Source organism: Protopterus annectens, chromosome 13.part0 (genome assembly GCF_019279795.1).
Source record: "Protopterus annectens isolate FY-2018-M chromosome 13.part0, PAN1.0, whole genome shotgun sequence".
NCBI classification, from domain to species: domain Eukaryota; kingdom Metazoa; phylum Chordata; order Ceratodontiformes; family Protopteridae; genus Protopterus; species Protopterus annectens.
Window position 1 is genome coordinate 773,518,084 of NC_056747.1, and position 6,356 is coordinate 773,524,439.

The following is a 6,356-nucleotide window of genomic DNA, read 5'->3' on the forward strand; positions in this document are numbered from 1 at the left end:
ATCTAGTAACAAATGGTCAGAGATTTTTTTTTCTCAAAGTAGCCCTCAACACAAGACCAGTGTGGGGTTGCACAAATACACATGTAGTGATGCCTGCTCTACTATTTTCTTCGCCACTCTTATCTGACCCACCACCCTTATTACCAAAGCATTAACTTGTTAGTAGAATTGGGTTGTACTTGGGGTGGCCATGGTGGTGCAGCGGTTAGCATTGCCACATCACAGCAAGAGGTTCTCTGGTTCGATTCTCAGCTGGGGTGGCTTCTGTGCGGAGTCTGCATGTCCTCCCTGTGGTCGCGTGGGTTTCCTCTGGGTGCTCCGCTTTCCTCCCACATTCCAAAGACATGCTGCAGGTGGATTGGATACTCTAAACTGGCCCTAGGTGTGTGTGGTGTGTGTGTGTGTGTGTGTGTGTGTGTGTGTGTGTGTGTGTGTGTGTGTGTGTGTGTGTGTGTGTGTGTGTGTGTGTGTGTGTGTGTGTGTGTGTGTGTGTGTGTGTGTCTTCTGTGGAAGATTGGGTGCTGGGCTGGCAACTCGACAGTGTAAAACTCCACTGCCAATCGTTCTGCGGACCATTGTTCTGCTGTGGTGACCTCTAGCCTGGAAAATTTGAAAGGAAAAGAAGAATTGAGTTGCACTTCCTTCTGCTAGGAGGGCAGCATGCTCTATAATACATCTTCAGTGTTATTAAGAAAAGTGCCTGTAACAATCAGATAAAAATGTAAACCAGAAATTTGTTATTTGATAAAACAATTAAATAAATAAATACAAAATGCTAAGATAATAAAAGAAAGTGAGACATAAATAAAAACTAACAGTGGCTAAACAGAACTTCTGCAAAAAGATCATGTCAAGCCTTTGTCCCAGGTAGTCTTTAGTGATCTGAATGCATTCCCAAAGTTAGTTTCCTGTTGTATAGCAATCATTTAGCTGCTCCAACAGGTTGCCCAGTACAAATTTTCATTCTGTATGTACCTTATTAGAGTAATGCAGTTACGCTGCCTCACACCTGAATAAATCATTAAGAGCTGCATATCATGTAGGCCACAAAATCAGCTGAGATCTATGTCTTCCCAACAGCAGTGATATTTATGGTATCCACTGACGATTATGAAACATAGTTAAGCTGATTAATCTGAAGTATAAATATAAAAAAGATAGCTTTTTGATATAGCTGAATTCCCTTTTCAAACCAGAAAAAAATCTTTATAAATGTATTGATTTTTTTACAATGTTTCACAAAAGGAGGACTTTCCTTGCATGAGTTAAAGACAGTACAAGAAATAATTACTATCATACCAGGCCAAAGGACACTAGTTGGAAACATGACACACTGGTACATGCCTATTACTGTAACTACCCTTGTGAAAATATGTATCTATAAAATATTATACAGACGCCTAATAACAAGCAAGGAGACAGTCATTAGGAAACGGGAACTTGCTGTATAGTCTCACTTCACTAAACCATTTCTCTTTTCAGACAAGACCTGTCATCGGGTATGCAGTAAAAAAAATCCCTTGATTTATTCATGGCGGCTAATAATTGCTACTTGCTTGTCATGTATCATGAAAAAGAGTTTGAACAGCTCCTTTGACATTGTTAGCTTTCTATCACCACCCATAAATCTGTCAAGCAAGGTGATAAATCACCAAGACTAAGAAAGGGGCCATTTCAGCAATGAGTATACTATTCCTCTGGCCCCTTAAGAAGGAAGAGGAGGAGCTGGGGTGTTTACGTACTCATTTTAATAAAATTCATGCTCTAGACAAATCCACCACAGAAAATATCAGTCTAATAGTAATTATAGGTATATAGCTTTACACATCCACCCCGTCCCACCCCTCTTATATGCACTTAGAGATTTATTTGATTTCATCACACTTCTGATCAGTTTATTTTAGGAATTTTGGCTAACGTGACTGTCAAAGGTGAAGCAAAACTTTGTATGACTGTGATAGATATATACCCTACGGTATAGAGCTGGACAGTTAGAAAACCACATCAAGTGGAAGATTTTTGCTTCAATCTAACTTGTCACTTAGGAAATAATTGAGTTTATTCTTCTGTAATAAAATAAAACAACAGCTGGTAGCCTTACCAGGTAAGGCATAAACTTCCAACCAACCAACATATATATTAAAACCACTTTTGTTTGACTCATACTGCAGCAATGGTTAAAGGTTGCCAGGTGGCACATTCATTTTCCATTGTTCTCAGAAATTTATGTACATTGTTAACTTCTGCAAGGAGTCTACCACAGGCATGAAATAAGGGGACAAAACTGAGTTATCCCATGTAGCTACATATGAGCAGTCCTGATGTTTTTTTTCCATTTTCAGTTTCCATGCATGTGCATTTTCCACCCTCTCCTTACCCCGAAGTCAGTCCAGCATGTTTACTGCTGCAGCAACTTCATGAATACAGGAACAGGATATTAAAGAAAAGAAGTGTATGATGAAAAAGTAGAAGTGCACTGAACAAAAAAAAAAAAAAAAAAATACAGTAAACAAAATTAGAGTGAAAATGACAGACTAATTGAGAACTTCCTTGTTTCCCTGTTCTAAAACACAAAATACTAATTCTTTTGAAGATGTGCTTGTTATTCTTCAGCCTCTGAGTATAAAGGGTTAGCACATCTTATCTTCATCCATTGTTATGGTTTTCATGCTCTCCCACCCCATAATGTCACCATATAATATAGCAGTCTCCTAGCATTAATTGGACTTATGGTTCCAGGAACTGAGAACTCATATAATACTTAATATGTATGCAAAATCTTTGAAGAATGTGTCTTTATTGCAAATACATTTGTGTCTTTCCAAGTTTTGCAGTTAAGTAGCCTTGTTATCACATAAAAGTAGTACTAGATAAAGGCAGGGGCTATAGCCAATATAGCTGTATTTTTAGTCGGAGGAGCACTATGCTTTTGTTGCTTTTTGTTGTACTTTTTGCTTTTATTTAGAAGCAGTTCTCAAAAGCAGTAGTTTAGCATTATGGTATTTTGGGTTCATAGGTTTATACCAGACTAACAACCACCAGAGTCTTTACAAGCTTAGCCATGCAACCCAAGTTACCCAACTCAGTTTTGTCCCAGAGTTCCTTGGATGCCTATATGGTAGGGGTATGTTAGTAAAGAGGTAGCTAAGGGTTATGTGGGGGTATGGGGGATGTTAGTTGGAGATTAATTTACTTATTGTCATCCTCTGTCTATCAGAGACATGGGGGCCAGACCGGGAGTGCATTTGTGATTTCGCATCTAGTGATCAATGTTTCTTTTGTAGTGACATTAGAGGTAATAAATTGAAAAAGAAATCTACTTTTAATCCACCTTTGTTACCTCAGTTACGAAATTTTGAAAGAATTCTGGAAGAAGGTATTAGATCTGAACATAAAAATTATAATAGGAAAATTTGCGATAGTAACTTAAATAAAGATGAAAAAGAAGCATTAACAGAATTAATTAATGAGGACACGATCAGAGTAATGAAACCTGATAAGGGGGGGGGTGTCGTCATTATGGACAATATAATTTATGAGGGAAAGATGAATATGATATTAAGAGATGAAACTAAATATTCAGTAGTATCTAGAAATGAGGTAAATGTGGCATATTTTCGAATAGACAACATGCTGAATGATTTGGTGTTAGAAAAAGTGTTGAAACCTGAATTACACAGGTTTCTAACAGTTACAAAACCTAAGATGGCCACTATGTTGAATCGAAGTCCATAAAAATGTGTTGGACCCACCCTTAAGACCTATAGTTACTGCAGGAGGGTCCAAAACAGAACCCCTAGCAAAATTTATAGATATCAACATATTTGGACAAGTAATAAAGTAATACTTAAAGACTCATGGGATTTTTTAAAACAATTAACACCTGAATGTTACAGTACCGACCTAATATTTATAACTATAGATATAGTGGATCTTTTCTCCTGCATACCACATATTAGTGGAATGAAGTGGTTTGAGGAATGTGTATTCTTGGACAAGACTATGACACAAGAAGATAAAATTTTATCAGTGGCACTCATGGACACTGTCCTAAAATACAATTTTGTTATTTGATGGAGAATATTTTCAACAGAGGACTGGGGTGTCCATGGGTGCAGCATGTGCACCAACATTTGCTAATATAGTCTTGTCCAAATGGGAAGAAGAATACATATTAAAATCAGAGTTTAGGAAGGAATGGATCCTGTACAAAAGATTCCTAGACGATATAGTTATTTTTTGGATAAGATTCAATGAATTTCTAGAATATATTGGTAAAACTACCAACTTCCTTAAGTTTACATATAATATGAACCATGAGGTATTACAATATTTAGACATTGAATTGGTTAAAAATAATATGTCGAAGTCTTTTTCATCCAGGGTATATAGGAAAAAAACTTACGTCAATTCCTATTTGCATTATGAAAGTGCGCACCCCCTACACTGCAAGCGTAATATTGTTAAAGGGCAGTTTGTTAGGGGATCAAGGATGACTACCCTGGATGAAGACTTTTTGGTTGAATGTAACACTCTGCAAAAAATGTTCATAGAAAGGGGATACCCAGAGAAATTTGTATATGACATTAGAAGGGAAGTGGAAATTGGTAGGGCAGACAGATTCAAACCAATTATGGGTAGAATGGATTTTAAAACTATAAGAGAAGAAAGTAAGGATAGGGTGACTGAGGATAATCAGTACCATAAAAATCTCATAATTGAATATAACAGTTATAACATGGGAATAAGAGACATTTTAAGTAAAGAATGGGACAAATTTGCTGCTTTAACGGATATAGAAGGAATTAACTGTTTCAAACCAAAGATTATTTTTAGAAATTCAAGAAGTATAAAAAATATGTTAGAAAACAAAAAGGATATGGAGTATAGGAAGAATGAGTTGGAGGGAAAGAAAGTAGGAGCATTTAAATGTGGACGCTGTAATCAATGTACATATATCAGTAATAAGAGTGAGATATTTATAAATAGTAGAAATATCCTAATAAAGAGTAAAGGTAAATACAGTTGTGATACAAAAGGGGTGGTGTATTTGGCAATGTGTGATAAGTGTCCTTCATATTACGTGGGAAAAACAGAACGAGAACTAAAGAAAAGAATATATGAACACGATATGCAAAAAGGGAAAGAGACTAGTGCTTTATTTAAGCATAGTAAAGATTGTAGAGGATGCAAATTTTATTTCTTTGTGTTACAACAGGTGGAAAAGGATAGAAGAGGTGGCATTTGGGAAGAGATTTTGGAGAGCAAGGAATTGTGGTGGCAGGTGTATCTGGAGAAAACCAGGGATAAATGACTATTTGAGTATATCATCCTTATTAAAAATAAGGGCCAATAAAATCTAGGAGTTTTTAAATAAATATAGTAAGTGTTAGGATTTGATGTATGATTTATGTTATCTATTTATGAAATTATATTCAAGCAAAGTACAACGTATTTATGAATACTAGTTAGTTAGTTTTTAAATTTATTTTTGTATAAAGGAATTGGTATTCATTGTATTTTTGGAATGTTATGTGCAATATTGAATCTTGACAGTAGAGGGAGATGTTTCATTATGTTTAAATATGCTAGTAAGCACAAGCACTTTATTTTACAAGGGTTGAAATATAGTAATTAATTTAATTCATGTATTTATGTACTGTTTTTATATATATTTATAATGTTATAGGTTTTTAATGCATTTAGACATTTTAAATGTTATGCATATGTATTTCATAGTTTATGTTTTAATTCAACATTAATATTCAATGAGGCTTGTTGGTTCATAGGTTTATTTTGAATGTGTTTGGGGGTTTTACATTGGTTGGAGGGTTATCAATTTAGTATAAATAGATTAATTAAATGGGAACATATTGTCTGATGAAGTCCAAGTGTTTGGATGAAAACGCTGGCTATTTACTCTGTGTAATTGCGTTTATGTGGATGGTTCGTGGAGCTGCTATTAAAAGATTTGAAGTGGACTCGTGGTTGCAGTTTCCTTTGGCTCGTAGCACTTGTTTGGTGTTTGTTGGTGCTTTCAAGTGCTTTCTGTTGTTTTTTATTCTTTTGTATAGGGTCAGGTATGAACTATCCTTCTGTAGATGGGATGCTCAGGATCCTTTGAGGCACATATCGGTCCCTCCAGCAAGTTTTATTTATGTTACAGACAAAGTTCAGGTCCTTGGATCTAGTGCTTCTAGTGTTGTTTGTCTTACAGATGTGCAAGAGATCCACTAGGGCTGGATCTGAGGATGCCTTATATGATAGGCATAGATTGCCTCATAGTAACCTTTAGGAGACTGAGTATAGAGATAGTATCTTAGGGCAATTTGTGTAGGACAGGGTATTCATAACCT